At 38.5% G+C, this 16,816-nt stretch overlaps 1 pseudogene; it reads left to right on the forward strand.

The window, feature by feature from the left end:
* Positions 1 to 12,217: 12,217 nt before the first annotated feature.
* On the forward strand, positions 12,218 to 12,692 carry LOC106558474 (annotated as a pseudogene).
* The last annotated feature ends 4,124 nt before the right edge of the window (positions 12,693 to 16,816 follow it).

The following is a 16,816-nucleotide window of genomic DNA, read 5'->3' on the forward strand; positions in this document are numbered from 1 at the left end:
ACAGACCAAAAGATGAAGCACCAAGGCTTCAAAGCACCAAGGTCTAATTAAAGCAGATTAAGGAAAAAAATAATAACTAACTAACTAAATAAATAAATAAATATTTAAAAATTAAAAAAAAAAAACAGGTTAAGGAATGGGAAGTAAGCATCAATGTAAGCTGAAACCTGAAATGTAAGGTCGCCCAACGGTACACTAACAGTGATCAATAAGGAAAGGGTAGATTAATCTGTGTCATAGCGGTGATTGGAGCCAAGTGGTAAGAGAGGGTGCAGAAGACTACTTAAAACTTTTCTCAGAATTCTGGCTTTGGAAGCCCTAAGTTGCTTCTCCCTTGGATAGAAAAGGGGACCTTCCTCCCTCTTGTTATCTTGAGCTCTACCCCCTCTGAGCCCTTTTATCCTCTTGACTGTCACCTCTTGCCTGTACCTTTATCTCCCCAGTAGCCACACTACCTGGTTTCCTGTGAGCCATAAGCTTCCCAGTGACCCTCTGTGCTGGAGAATAAAGCATCTGACAAAGACACACAGGGTTTCTGTTTTCTGGGCTGCTAATAACAACAGTTGCCATCTTGATACTCTCAAATAGAAACCAAAGCGGCCTGCCAGTAGGAGTTGAGTTTGTGTTTCAGACAATATAGTTTTTCTCCCTGTATTGTTTATATTCTCTGTAGTGTTTTCCCTGCATGAAAAATACTCGCTAGAACTGTAAGCTATTTGCATATTCTGATTTCTACTACCCTATATAAATTTGCAAGCTCTACAACTACATATAAATCAATTGACGCAGTGCAGTATGTGCTCTTTGTGTTTGCTATCTTTCGCTTATGTTTATGAGACCCATTCATGTTATTACTTGTATCAGTAGTTTCTTTCTTTTTTTTTTATTGCTGAGTAGTATTCTATTGTAATTTCCCACAATTTGCTTATTTAGTCTGTTGATACATATTTGAGTCATTTCTCTTTTGGACCTACTATAGAAAAAGTTGTTATAAACCTTTTTTTTTTTATTTATTTTATTTATTGATTCATGAGAGACACAGAGAGAGAGAGGCAGAGACACAGGCAGAGGGAGCAGCAGGCTCCATGCAGGGAGCCTGATGTGGGACTCAATCCCGGGTCTCCAGGATCACACCCTGGGCTAAAGGTGGTGCTAAACTGCTGAGCCACCCAGGCTGCCCTGTTATAAACATTCTTGCGCAAAGCTTTTTGTGGGCATATGTTCTCATTTCTCTAAAGTAAATACTCAGAAGTAGAAATTTGGGGTCACAGGGTAGATGAATGTTTAACTTTATAAGAAACAGGGATGCCTAGGTGGCTCAGCGGTTGAGCGCCTGCCTTCAGCCCAGGGCTTGATCCTGGAGTCCCAGGATCGAGTCCCACATCGAACTTCCTGCGTGGAGCCTGCTTCTCCCTTGGCCTGTGTCTCTGCCTCTGTGTGTGTGTGTCTCTCATGAATAAATAAAATCTTAAAAAAAAAAGAAAAGAGAGAGAGAGAAAGAAAGAAACTGACAGAAAGGGGTGCCTGGATGGCTCAGTTAGTTAAGCGTCAGCCTTCAGTTCAGGTCATGATTCCAGGGTCCTGGGATTGAGCCCCGCATCAGGCTCCCTGCTCCATGGGGAGTCTGCTTCTCCCTCTCCCTCTGCTGCTTACCTTGTTTGTGCTCTCTTGCTCTCTCCTCTTTGTCAAATAAATAAATAAATAATATATATATATATATATATATATATTTTTTTTTTTTTTTTTAAAGAAACTGGGCAGCCCAGGTAGCTCAGCAGTTTAGCGCCGCCTTTGGCCCAGGGCGTGATCTTGGAGACCCAGGATCGAGTCCCGTGTCGGGCTCCCTGCATGGAGCCTGCTTCTCCCTCTGCCTGTGTCTCTGCCTCTCTCTCTCTCTTTCTGTGTCTCTCATGAATAAATAAATAAAATCTTAAAAAAAAAAAGAATGCTAGATTCAATTCTTATAGATTTTTTTATTATATTTTTCAATTCTTATATTTTGTGAGTGAAGCTAAAAAAAGGTTCAAATTTTTCTTCAAAATGTTACAAAACACACAACTATAAAAGAAAAGATTGATAAATTGGACTTCAGTAAAATTAATAAGTTCTATTTATCAAAAGACACCTTTAAGATAATAAAAAGGCAAGCTACAGGTAAAGAAAACATTTCACATATACGAAAACATTAATCATATCCAGGATACATAAAGAGCACCTACGGATCAGTACAAAAGGAAAAATGACTAAATTTAGAAATGGGCAAAAGATTTGAACAGGCGTTTTACAAAAAAAAAAAAATTCAAATGGTCCATTAGCACATGAAAAGATGCACAATTTCTTTAATTATTAGGAAAAGAGAAACTTAAACCACAATAAGATATTACTATACACTAAGTAGAATGGCCAAAATTAGTAAGATTGATAATACCAAGTGTTGACAAAGATGTAGAGCAATTGAACTTTCATATACATTACTGGTGGAATGTAAATTGGTAAAGCCACTATGAAACACTGACAGTATCTACATAAGCTAAACATGCATCTACTATATGAGCCAGCAATTCAACTCCTAGGTATACTACAAGAAAAATGAGTGCATACGTGTTCCAAAGATGTGCAAATTTGTTCATAGTAGCTTTATTCATAATAGACCAAACTGAAAACAACTTAAATGCCTATCAATAGGAGAAAAAATATATTTAAATTGTGGTATATTCATATAATGGAATACTATAGAGCAGTAAAAAAAAAAAAAAAAGAACTACAGCAACATCTGATGATGTAGATGGCTCTCACAGACTTAATGATGAGTGAAAGAAATCAGACCCAAAATAGTACATACTGTATAATTTCCTTTATACAGTGAATTGTATGCACAGGCAAAGCTCACTGCAACTAACAGTTGGCAGAATGATGATTATTTCTGGGGAGAGAATACTGACTGGGAAGGGGCATAAGGCAGCCTTCCATGGGGCTGGGAATGTTCTATATCTTGACCTGGGTCATAAAACTCACCAAGCTGTACATTTGTGATTTGTGAACTCAACTGAATCTATGTTATACTTCAATATTTTTTTAAACAATCTAGCAAACATTATAATAGACATATTTAAGAACTAAAAATCCAGTAGTAAGGAATTAGTCCCTTAAAAATACCTAACTTTTAGAATGCTTGTGTTATCATTCCCTCTCAAACTACCAATTATTTATCTGTTTCCTAAGTTGAGATGGAAAATATCCTGAATGGAAGCTATCTAGTTTGTAAACCACTGCCCGGAGATCCGGTTCTTAGGACCTTTTCAAGATGGCCTATTAACTCTGATATGTCATGACCTCATTTGGAAGGATTAGAAGCTCTTAAATGCCATTAGCATCGCAATATTAGATTATAGCCCCCCAAATTAACATATTTCTCTGGCCGCTTGGTTTCACCAATATAAATTTGGAGCAAGGGCGGCCCCGGTGGCGCAGCGGTTTAGCGCCGTCTGCAGCCTAGGGCGTGATCCTGGAGACCCATGATAGAGTCCCAGTCAGGCTCTCTGCATGGAGCCTGCTTCTCCCTCTGCCTGTGTCTCTGCCTCTCTCTCTCTCTCTCTCTCTGTGCGTCTCTATGAATAAATAAATAAATAATCTTTAAAAAAAAATTGGAGCAAATTACATTATAAACCATGCTTATGAGCTGTTACCACAATATTGAGATGCCAAACCAACGAGAAAATGGCAGCCTACTCAAGCATCCTGGTTTGCAGCAGCATGATTTGATGGTCATCTAGGCTTACAAGTCTGTTAATGTCGGGGTGGGGGTGGGGGTGGGGGTGGGTGTTTCCACAGTCTGGCCTGAGGCAGTAGGCTTTCCTTTTATAATCAGTGTTTCACGATTTTAAAAATACTTAAGTTTCTGTTGTCTTAGGTCCAAATAGGAGGAAAATCAATCTATAAAACTTTATCTTTTTTAAATATCAGTGCTTGCACTTGCCCTACATTATGTCAATATTAATGTAAAAAAACACACACACTCAGGGACACCTGGGTGGCTCAGCAGTTGAGCATCTGCCTTTGGCTCAGGCCGTGATCCCAGAGTCTCAGGATCGAGTCCCACATCGGGACCTCTGCATGGAGCCTGCTTCTCTCTCTTCCTATGTCTCTGTCTTTCTGTGTCTCCCATAAATAAGTAAATAAAATCTTTAAAAACACACACACACTGATTTGGGGGTGGGACAACAGGGGGAAGAGGCAGGAACAAAATCTTAATAGAGTAGCAAAAAGCCCTTTGGAGGAACTAAAGTGCCAACAAGAAGATTATGACTTATAAATTACAGTAATACTCATATTTAGACACTCAACCATAGTATCAACATGAGATTCTGATAAGTTTTATTTTTCCATAGAGGAAAGACTAAAGGCAAGATAAATCCCACATGCATAATGAAATTTCAAAATCCCTTTTTAGAAATGTAAATTTTCCTCTCTTGTCACTAAGGCAGCTAATTCTGCTTGGGTTAGAGTGTTCACTTAAGTTTACCATGTAAATTCTTCCTCTAGAGTAAATGTGGTACTAAGCAAAGCAGTTTCCACACATAATCAATAAGCTCATGTTTGTGCAGAATAACATAAGTTCAGTGATGAAATATTCACTAGCTAGGAACAAATCTTCCATCTGAATATTACTCAGCCATCAGAAAGGATGAATACCTACCATTTACATTGATGTGGATGAACTGGAGGGTATTATACTGTCGATCGGAGAAAGACAATTTTCATATGGTTTCACTCGTATGTGGAGTATAAGAAATAGTGAAAGGGACCATAAGGGAAGGGGGGGAAACTGAGTGAGAAAAATTAAAGAGGAAGACAAACCATGAGAGACTCCTAACTCTAGGAAACAAACAAAGGGTTGCAGAAGGGGAGGTGGGTGGGGGGATGAGGTAACTGGGTGATGGACATTTAAGGAGGGCACATGCTGAGATGAGCACTGGGTGTTATACTTTATACTGGTAAATTAAATTTAAATAAAATTTTTTGGGACGCCTGGGTGGCTCAAGGGTTGAGCCACTGCCTTTGGCTCAGGGCGATCCCAAGGTCCCCAGATTGAGTCCCACATCGGGCTCCCTGCATGGAGCCTGCTTCTCTCTCTGCCTGTGTCTCTGCCTCTCTCTTTCTCTCTGTGTCTCTCATGAATAAATAAATAAAATCTTTTTTTTAAAAAGAATTTAAATATTTTTTTAAAAACCTACAAATCTTCCATGTGAGACATATGTTCCTTTTTGACTTTTGACAGTACTTTTTTCCTTGGGATGCCTGACCAGAGAACACAGTATTGATGTGATTGCTTGGGCTGCAAAAGTTAAAAAGGTGAATTGTCTCCCATGGGAATCACATCCATATCCTAGGCTTTCCAAGCTGAATGGCCAACCATGCACAGAAGGTCTCACTTCTGGTGACCTCTGTGGACATGCTAAGTGAGCACTCTTTCTATCTGATGTAATGCATAGAAGCAAGGCTACCATTAATCAAGAGAGAAAAGTGGACCTCATCAACTTCTGACTATAAAGGCTAGGAGAAACTTTTTTTTTTTTTAAGATTTTATTTATCATTCATGAGAGACACAGTGAGAGAGGCAGAGACATAGGCAGAGGGAGAAGCAGGTTCCCCACAGGGAGCCGGATGTGGGACTCAATCTCAGGACCCCAGGATCTCCACCTGAGCTGAAGGCAGACGCTCAACCACTGAGCCACCCAAGTGCCCCCTAAACTTTTTTTTTTTTTTCAAAAATGTCCAAAGGTGGAGCACCTGGCTAGCTCAATTGGTAGAGCATGCAACTCTTGATCTCAGGGTTGTGGGTTCAAGCCCCATAGAGAGTGCCGAGATTCTTAAAAATAAAATCTTAGGAAAAAAAAAGAATGTCTGACTCTCAAGCCTGCTTCCCAGGTAGCTAGCTCACTGGGGCATCTGGGTGGCTCAGTGGTTGAGTGTCTGCCTGCCTTTGGCTCAGCTTGTGATCCTGGGGTCCTGGGATTGAATCTCACACTGGGCTCCCCACAAGGAGCCTGCTTCTCCCTCTGCCTGTGTCTCTGCTTCTTTCTCTGTGTCTCTCATGAATAAATAAATAAAATCTTTAAAAAAAAATGTCCAAAGGTGGAGGATTTTGTAGGTAAAAAAACAACCTATATCACAGTACCCCTCATAACATCCCTCAAAGCCACAAAAGGAACATGTTGACTAGTTGAGGGAGGACTCCTCCTTTAGCTGGCCATCACCATTTACTTTGAAATAGTAAGTCTGATTTACATGTTTTGCTTTTAGTAGATTTTAGATTTTTAAATTCATTGCTTTGGTGGTTTGGTGATGGGTTTTCAAGTGATATATGAAGGAAGGTTCACTTGAGGATCCTGTGGGACCCTTGAGTATAGTGACACCTGTTACAGAACGTCAACCACTGTGTGTTTTTTAAAAGTTTTTAATGAGGGTAGCCCGGGTGGCTCAGGGGTTTAGCGCTGCCTTCAGCCCAGGGCATGATCCTGGAGACTCAGGATTGAGTCCTGCATTGGGCTCCCTGAATGGAGCCTGCTTCTCCCTCTGCCTGTGTCTCTGCCGCTATCTCTCTCTGTTTCTCTCATGAACGAATAAAGAAAATCTTAAAAAAAAAAAGTTTTTAATGAAATTTATTTCTGCTACACACTGTTAAGCTTATTAAGTGCCGGAATTCATTTTAACCATCTGTGCTGCCCAAAGGTCATATTTTGTCAGATGGGAATGTGACACTAAAATATAAAGCAGATATATACTTCAGTCCACAGACTTAAAGGTATATGAACTATCACTTCTTTATTATTATTATTATTATTATTATTATTATTTTGTACTTCAACTTAATTTCTGAATCCAAATTCCATTCCAACAGGCTAATGGATTATTAAGACTGTACTTTCTTATTGTCTCCATAATATATCAAGTTTCTTGTGTCTTGGAACAAAATATTGACTGGAGGCAGGGGGTGAGGAGGATTTAGAATGACCACCTGATCTCCAGTTATAATCCATGAAGTCTCCGGTTTAGACGTTCCCCTATCTCTGACAGTATTACCATTGGGGCAGGGACATAGTTTTCTACTTTCATCTGTATGATGCATCACTGAGCCAGACAGCTTTGGGGTCTTGCCAACAGAACAGCCAGGAAGCAGTTTGTAGATCCAAGCTATTCCAAGATCCTTGGGTTCTCTTTCTTATCCCATTTCCCAACCCCATGGAAATTAATTTCTAATCCAAGAGGGAAGAAAACTTCCTTCTGCTTTTCTGAAACTCTGAACATATCTCAAAACTCACAGTAACTCCTTTTTAATTTATCCGATAACCCTCTGGGAAAGCCTGAGGATATCATAGAGACCCTGGGGACTTAAGCTCTTGGAGAATTAAAGTCAGAAAAGTACGTGGGCTACTTCTGTTTTTCAACCTTTTCCATATACATCCATCAAAGAAATGAACACACAGCTGCCTATCTGACTGAATAGGGAAGAGAAAAATGAGAATTAAAAAGAAAAAATTTATAAGTTAATGTGTAGAAATATCATCCATTCAAAATTACATGGATTTATTTTTTTCTGGTGCAATTGCAAGCATCAAGAGGGTAGGAAGCATGTTGTCAAATCTTTCATACTTTTTAGGGTTAGATCAGTACCTAGGATATAACAGAGAGTCAATGAATAAGTGAAAAGATCAATAAATGAATGAATGAACCAAGAAATAAATATAGTGTTTCATAAGCTCAATTTTCTAGTTAGCTTGTCTTGTACCACAGGGCAAGTTCACTATCATCTCTGCTGTTCTGTGACCTTAACGTAAACCATATAGGAGTCTTCTAACTATTACCAAATTCAGCTTTTTGTACCAGGATTTGTGAGTGTCATAAAAGAAAATACTACCTTCCTTGTTGCCCCCAAGGAGCCTCTTGTCTAGTTAGAGATAGGGCTTCTATCTATATACCATTAGAAAGCAGTACAAGGCAAGGATGAAAGAAGTGTTCTGTCTGTTATAGGAGCATCAGACATGAGATCACTTGCAGACTACAGTAGATGGCAGACACTACAAGGAAACAAGAGGTCCTGAGATGAACCACAAATGTCTTTGGCAGGTGGAAGGGAAAAGAGAGAGATAGCATGAATAAAGATGCAAAGGGGATAAGGCATGGCATATATGGGATCAAGGAGTCTGGGCTGTCTTGAGAAAAAGATGAGCCAAAAGCAATAGGATATGGTCAACTAGTTTAAGTAGCAGAAGGATATATTTGAATGTGACAGAAGAACCACAGTAGAACTTTGGATATGTGATCAGTGGATACCCTTAACTACCACAGTGGGAGGTGCTGTGAAATCTAAGTCCCACAGATTTGAGGGCTTAAAGTAGAACTTTGGGTTAAAATTATTTCTCATTTCCTTTGCTACATCTTAGCTCCATAATGGGTTCTATCCCCAAACTGAAGAGATACTCAACAATACCTTGTTAACTGATTAAGGCATAAAAGTTTTTAAATCTGAAATGAGGAAACATTGACTCCAGTTGCAGCTCTGCCACTAACAGGCTATGACTTTATCAAGTCACTTAGCTTTTCCTGGCCTCAGTTTTCTCTATAAAATAAAAAGACGAGATTTAAAAGTACTCAATTCTCTTTGGGCTCCAAAAGTAGGTAAGTGATTATCAGTCCAACTAAAGAAACAAGTTCCAAAAGATTTCCTGGAGGAAATTAAGCCTGAGAAGATTTTAAAAGGAAAAGAAGCAAAGATGAAAAAAGGATCAATGAATCTTCATTTAATTACAAGAGTAACACATTAATGAAATTACATTGTAGGCTAGAATTTCTATTTTATTTTATTTTTTATTATTTTTTATTTTTTTAGAATTTCTCTTTTAAACAGAAATAGGGAATTGTAAAAACACGTTAATTCCTAATTTAAGATGAGACTTTTGTGCATTCTCACTCCAAAGTAAACATGTTCTCAGTGATCTGGATTTTCTGCTGTGGCTTCCATTTTAAGTTGGGAAGTCAACAGGATTTTATCAAAAGTTCCAATTTTGCTGAAATCAACTGGAAAGTTTAAAATCAATTGAAAGTCTTGATTGCTGAAATCAATTGAAACCTTCTCACAAGAGATAATTCTCTGCCCAGTATACTTCTGGTGGAGGTAGGGAAGGGTCAGAATCTCACAGTTTCCAAAATTCATCAATAGAATAAATCACTCAAGATATTGAGCTAATTTATTTATTCAGATTCTTATCTTACTATAAAGTCTAGGGCACAGATAATGTATTTGTACTCCATCCTAGATTTTTTTTTTATCTCATTGTGCACTATTTTTTTATCCATAAGAGAAAAAAAGCTAAGATGGAAGTAGAAGAATTTTGGATCTACCAGAGATAATCCTTGGATTTGTTCCTCCATATATAATGTGTTCAAAACATCAGAGGATCAGTGTACAATCACTTATAGCAAGCCTGTCTTGACCTTCTACACCTTCCAGGTAACTTGTCACGAAAATACGATCTTGAACCATACAACTGTCTTTCTCAGGAATTTACAGAAGGAGATATGGAGTGCATCAATTGTTGAAAGGATGCACATAGGAAATGTTAGAAAGTAGGATCCTTTCTAACATCATGAGGGATCATGGCAAATTAAATAGTGAGAAAAGAGAAACTGAGTAAGTAAAAGATGTATGGTGAGGGAAAGACAGAAGACAGAGGAGAATGGTAGACTCTCAGAGCAATGGAAAAATGCCATGACAAAGGCTCCTCAGAGGGTCTAAAAGGAGTGAATTTTCAGAAACCTGTCACCTCTCATTTCAGTTCAGACCACCTGGGTCCTAACTACAGATGATCACTTTCCATGCAGTAACTTGAGGAAGACCCTACTCCTTGAGGCCAAAAGCTTAACCAACACAATAAAAAATATTTAATCCAGTGAATCAATCTCAGAAGTAGGATATACTCATATTAACATCTTGTGAATACAAATGGCAACTCAGTCCAACCCCTACATTTTACAAAGGAGAAAACTAAGAGCCAAATGGCAAAATAAGGTAGTTATTGTCACTCTGCTAACTACTGTCACTTGACTAAAATCTAAGTCTCCCATGATGGCAGCTTCTAAAATGGTTCCCAATGGTTCCCAACTCACCTTGTGGTACTCACGCCCTTATATGATCTTTTCTCCTTGAGTGTAGGCTGAACCTAGTGATTAGTTCCTGATAAACAGAATGTGGAAAAGTGATCAATGTCACTTCAGTGACTAAATTATAAAAGACTACATTAAAAGACTACTAAATTATGTGACTATCATCTTGTTTGCACACTCTCTCTCTCTGGCTCTTCTTCCTTGCTTGCTTTGATGAAGCCAGTTGTCATGTTGTAAGCTGCCCTATGGAGAGGTCCACATGGCAAGAATATGACAGCTGCCTCTGGTTAATAGCCATGGAAGAACTGAGGCCTCAGTCCAACAGCCCATGAAGAATTGAATCCCACCAACAATCATATGAGTAAATTTAGAAGCCATCAAGCCTTGAGATGACTGCAGTCTCAGTCAGCACTTCGTTTTTGACCTTGTGAGTGATTCTGAACAAGAAGACTCAGCTTAACCATGTATATTCCTGACTCACAGAAATCATAAGGTAAATATTTGTTTTATTAAGCTGCTCGGTTTTGAAGTCATTTTTTAGGCAGCAATAGATAGTTGATACACTCCCAATGCCCAGAACTTTTTGCTCTTCAGCAGATGCTTGCAGTCAACAACAGTAGTCATGCTTGCCTCCACCTGGACAAAAGCTATGCCTGTAACTAATCTTTAATCCCAACACCAAGTGTTTTTCACTGGTCAGCTTGGCAAGGAAACAATATTTAAATGACATTGAAGCAAGTAAAGCTCTGCTGTGAGATTAAAACAAACAGAAACAAAATAGAGTTGCTGTTTCTAGAGTGACTGCAGATTTCTGTGATCTGGAAGCACAAAACTCAAATTATCTACAGCTGCCCCTTAAACATTTCATCAGTAAATGCACAGCAACAATCTTGTTCCTGGTGATGTTCACAGTGAAAACAAACACTCTTGATTGATTTTTCCCTCCAATAGAATGAATTATCCATGTTCTTTGTCAATGTGGGCAAACATGATGCTTGTTTGTATGGGGAAAGTGCACATCTTTATCACTTGTGCAGTAGAGAGAGTTATGGAAAACTAAGATTTGGGTTCCATATTCAAAGACTTCGGTAACTAGCAACACCACGGTATAAATTAAGGGAATGAAAACTGCTCAGAGAGAATAACTGTATCATTTTTTATCATCCATTTATTCCTTCACTTATTTAATAAATACTTATCATGCATCTACTTACTGTATACCAGGCAATGTTCAAGGTCCAGTAGATCCAACAATGAGTAAGATAAATTCCCTGACATCAAAAAAATTGTGGTTCAGAGGAGAATGTAAATAAGAGGTTCTTCCTGTTACAAACCTGTAAAACATGACCAAATAACCATTGATTCTTTGGATTGCTGTAGCTTTCCTGAAGTCTAAATTAACTCACTGAAATTTCACAAACATTAGTCCTTGTCTTTCTAGATGAAATTCTGGATCATATTGTATTAGATGAGCCTAGACATTCTGTCAAAATTCCATAAATCTTGGTGATTTGAGCTTGAGATCTTTAGTCAGTCTACCTTGTACTAACTCTGATCTAGAGTAAATTATCTGAAGCCTCCATGCCTCAATTTCCTCATCTACAAAATGGCAATAATTATACCCACTTCCGAGGGATGTTACAGGGATTAAACACAATAATATATATTTTAAAACCTATAATGCATATTTCAAGTACTTGACTAAACTACTTATTAATAAAAACTCTGCCAATCCCTGAAAACATTATCTAGGACAGGATTTCAAAACCTTGTCACTGTTGACATTTGGGGTCAGGCAATTCTTTGTCATGGGGAGCTATCCTGTGCACTGTGAGAAGTTAACTAGCATCTCTGGCCTCCACTCACTAGATGCTGATAACACATCCTCTCCTCCCCCACAGTTGAGACAACCAAAAATGCCTTCAAATATTGCCAAATTTCCCCTAGAGGTCAAAACCACCCCCAATTAAGAACCACTGAACTAGAGTCATTGGGCCAAGGAAAAAAGAAACCAACATCCCAGAAGTGTTTTAAAGTTTCACATTAGCCCTTTCACGAAGATGGCACTGAAGGCGAAGAAGGAAGCCCCTGCCCCTCCCAAAGCCGAAGCCAAAGCAAAGGCTTTGAAAGCTAAGAAAGCGGTGCTGAAAGGCGTGCACAGTCACAAAAAAAAGAAGATCTGAACATCACCTACATTCCGAGGACCCAAGACCCTGCGTCTCTGAAGGCAGCCCAAGTATCCTCGAAAGAGCGCCCCCAGGAGAAACAAGCTTGATCACTCTGCCATCATCAAGTTCCCCTTAACTACTGAGTCAGCCATGAAGAAAATAGAAGACAACACACTTGTGTTCATTGTGGATGTCAAGGCCAATAAGCACCAGATGAAACAGGCTGTGAAGAAGCTCTATGACATTGATGTGGCTAAGGTCAATACCTTGATCAGGCCTGATGGAGAGAAGAAAGCATATGATCAACTGGCTCCTGACTATGATGCTTTGGATGTTGCCAACAAAATTGGGATCATCTAAACTGAGTCCAGCCAGCTATAAATCTAAATATAAATTTTTTTACCATAAAAAAAAATAAAGTTTCACATTAATAAAACTCATCAAGAAAAAAATAGGTGTTAGCACTTGGGATCTCTTAATTCAAATATGTCCGTATTACTCTTCTATGGTATTGTTAATATAGATAGGTCCTGATTTTATAGAATAAATAAATATTTAAGCAAATTTAGATTTGGTTGTGACTTCTGGGATGTAAAAATTCTAAAATGTTATCCCAAAGCTGTACACCTTTCTCAGTCTTAGACTTTACCAGGTCAACCTCAGCTTGCTCAGTTTACTGCACTAGAAAAAATTTAACAATTTGTAAATGCGCATGTTCTTGTATTATCTGTCTCCTTTTGCTTTATGAAAAAATGGTCTTTTTTTGTAGCAAACTTCCAAGTATTTCTGAAGAGTTGGTGCATTATTTGATTATCTAATATGGAGATTTATCATCAGAGGTACACTCATGAGTCTTTACTATTAATTTTCTTTCTATTTTGATTTTCTTTTTTAAATTAATTAATTAATTTATTCATGAGGGATAAAGAAGGAGAGAGAGGCAGAGACACAAGCAGGCTTCATGCAGGGAGCCTGATGTGGGACTCGATCCTGGGTCTCCAGGATCACGCCCCGGGGCTGAAGGTGGCCCTAAACCGCTAAGCCACCCAGGCTGCCCTCTATTTTGATCTTAACCTTTGTCAGTGATAACTTTTTTTCCCCTTTAATACCTCTATTCTGAGAGTTCTCAGTCTTGGCTTTGTAGGAACCAAGGAATTGCATCCATTACTTAGAAGGGGTTTGGGACAGAGGAAGACAAAAAAGATCCTGAGTAGTCAGTACGGATATAAAGATGAGAAGATAAACCACTGAGATGTAAACGTGGTGAAAGAGAAAACAAATGACCTAGAAAAGCATGCCAATGAATGTGACACACCCTTACTTCCATACTTCAACCTTTTGGTATTAGGCATCTGGGTTTCCAGCCAAAACCAAGCCTGGGTAGCTGGTTTTGCATGATGTCTTGATGTAATCTCAAGAAGCTTCAAAACTTCTAAGAAGTTAGAAATATTTTCCTTGGATCATATACTCATTAGCAAGATTATTTCTTCTTTAAATCCAGAAATCCTAAGTATATCTATTTCCTCATTAATTCATACCCTGAAAATCCCTGCTGCTAAGTGAAAAGCTATTAAATTTTTAAAAATTCAAATTCTATTAATTTTAATGAGAATTATAATGCCCTCCAACCCAATCTAAGGTGCCCAAATACAATTTCACTGATGGAAATATGTATCCGTTGAATAACAAATACATATCCGTTTGTTACTTTATACAAGTAACAAACAATTTGAAAGTAAAAATATGGCTTGTATATAAAATGTTGTAAAAGGAATATTTATTCAAATCTGTTCTTAATGAAATGTTCTCACTATAGAAACTATGTGTCAAATAAAATTAATGAGTGCATTTTTGTCTGAAATGGTAATGCTAAAATTTACTTTTTTTTTTAAGAATTATTTATTTATCCATGAGAGAAACAGAGAGAGAGAGAGAGAAGCAGAGACATAGGCAGAGGGAGAAGCAGGCTCCTCCCAGGAGCCTGATGTGGGACTGGATCCCGGATCCCGGGATCACGACCTGAGCCGGAGGCAGATGCTCAACCGTTGAGCCACCCAGGTGCCCCTAAAATTTACTTCTAATGTACTTTTTATTTATTGTTATTTTGGATTTTAAAAAGTATTTCTGAGGGAAAAAGGAAATTGTCTGAATTGTAGTATAACTGAAGAAAGGCCAGTATGGTGTAAATTGATCAGTTATTTCTGTGTTATTTCTGTGCTGTAAGTCTGCAAATAATCTTCCACCCAATCTTTATAATCACATAGGTGCTACTCAGTACCTCTAGGATGTAATGTAAGAGGACTCAAATCTTTTGGCTCCTGGGCAGCCATCCATAGGAGAGGGGGATGCATCTGCACTGTGACACCTGAGATGCATTTGACCTTGCCCTCCACACTCTAGCTGATTACCTGATCCTTAATAACAACCAAACTACTCAAAAGGTTAATACCATAACTATATTTGGCCTCCTGTCGAGTCGTTACACATATGATTATAAAATCATCATAGGTAATTATCTCACCCAGTAAATCAAGATAATTTCAGTTCATGCCTCTGATAATTTTTCAGCAAAAATTCAGACACGAGATAAAAAGTGATCAATTTTGAGTTGTAAATATCAAAGCAACTTAAAAATCAACCTGAGGGATAGCTTCCTCCTCTTATAGATACTGCTGTTACCTAAGACAGATTTCGTAACCATGATTGTTCCTTCTCTTCTTTCTTCTTCATCAATTCCCTTCCATTCACTGAGTGCATTCTGTTAATGGACATAGTGCAAAGATAGGACCTGGATTTTCCCAGCCTTTCCTACTGGAACTAAGATGTCACTGATTATAAGATGCACCATCATTTATGTAACACTAGGAAAGAAAAAAATGGTTCAAATTAAATTATGATGTAATGCTTCCCAATTAGAAATTTTATTGTATAATTTTTCAAAGGACATTTTATTTATTTTTTAAGATTTTATTTATTTATTCATGATAGACAGAGAGAGAGAGAGGCAGAGACACAGGCAGAAGGAGAAGCAGGCTCCACGCAGGGAGCCCGATGTGGGACTTGATCCCAGGACTCAAGGATCGCGCCCTGGGCTGAAGGCAGGTGCTAAACCACTGAGCCACCCAGGGATCCCCCCAGAGAACATTTTAGACTTAGATTTTAAACATAGATTTTAATCATGGTTTACTATTACGTATATATCAAAAGAGAAATGTGAATGAAATAAATTGATTTAATTCATAGGAGTTATTCAAGTTCCTTGTCCATCTCTTTTGAATTAATTTTCAACAAAAAATTTCTATGTCTATGTTTCGTTTTTATATTTATGTAGGGTACATATGATCTTGTCCTCTGTGCCACTGAGAGCTCTGGTAGGTAATACAGCATTTCTTAAGATGATGCTCCACTATTACCCTGGAGATTTTCTTTCAAGTTGCAAGCACCCATTCTGCAAATGGTGATATTGGTACAGTCTTGCTTGGTGACGTACAGGCAAAGCTTTTTGCATAAACACGAAATACAAAATGTAACAGAGTTTCCTCTGCCTGTGATTATCTTCCTTTCCTAGATGCCACAAAGCACTTGGTCATTGCATTGGGGAAAAAAAAATGTGAAACTGTCATTATTTCTTCAATGACAGCTATTTGTTTCACTAATATTGGGGAGGAAGAATTTCCCCTGCCCTTCAAGATCCTTCTGGCTCACGGCACCTGGGTGGCTCTGTGGTTGAGCATCTGCCTTCAGCTCAGGGCGTGATTCCAGAGTCCTGGGATGGAGTCCTGTATTGAGCTCCCCACAGGGAGCTTCTCCCTCTGCCTATGTCTCTCTCTTTTTTTTTTTTTTAATTTTTTTATTGGAGTTCAATTTGCCAACATACAGCACAACACCCAGTGCTCATCCCACCAAGTGCCCCCCTCAGTGCCCATCACCCAGTCACCCCAACCCCCCCGCCCACCTCCCCTTCCACTACCCCTTATTCATTTCCCAGAATTAGGTGTCTCTCATGTTTTGTCACCCTCACTGATATTTTCACTCATTTTCTCTCCTTTTATTCCCTTTCACTAATTTTCACTCATTCCCCAAATGAATGAGATCATATAATGTTTGTCCTTCTCCGATTGACTTATTACACTCAGCATAATACCCTCCAGGTCCATCCACGTTGAAGCAAATGGTGGGTATTTGTCATTTCTAATGGCTGAGGAATATTCCATTGTATCCATAGACCACATCTTCTTTATCCATTCATCTTTCGATGGACACAGAGGCTCCTTCCACAGTTTGGCTATTGTAGACATTGCTGCTAGAAACATCGGGGTGCAGGTGTCCCGGCGTTTCACTGCATCTATGTCTCTCATGAATAAATAAAATCTTTTTTAAAAAATCCTTCTGGCTGGACTAAGAATCAAATTGATATGAGACAGATGAACAGGAGAAAATAAAATATAGTTTTACACATACAGGGAATCCACAAAGACATGAAA

The sequence above is a fragment of the Canis lupus genome, chromosome X (assembly GCF_011100685.1).
Source record: "Canis lupus familiaris isolate Mischka breed German Shepherd chromosome X, alternate assembly UU_Cfam_GSD_1.0, whole genome shotgun sequence".
In the NCBI taxonomy this organism is placed as follows: Eukaryota; Metazoa; Chordata; class Mammalia; order Carnivora; family Canidae; genus Canis; species Canis lupus.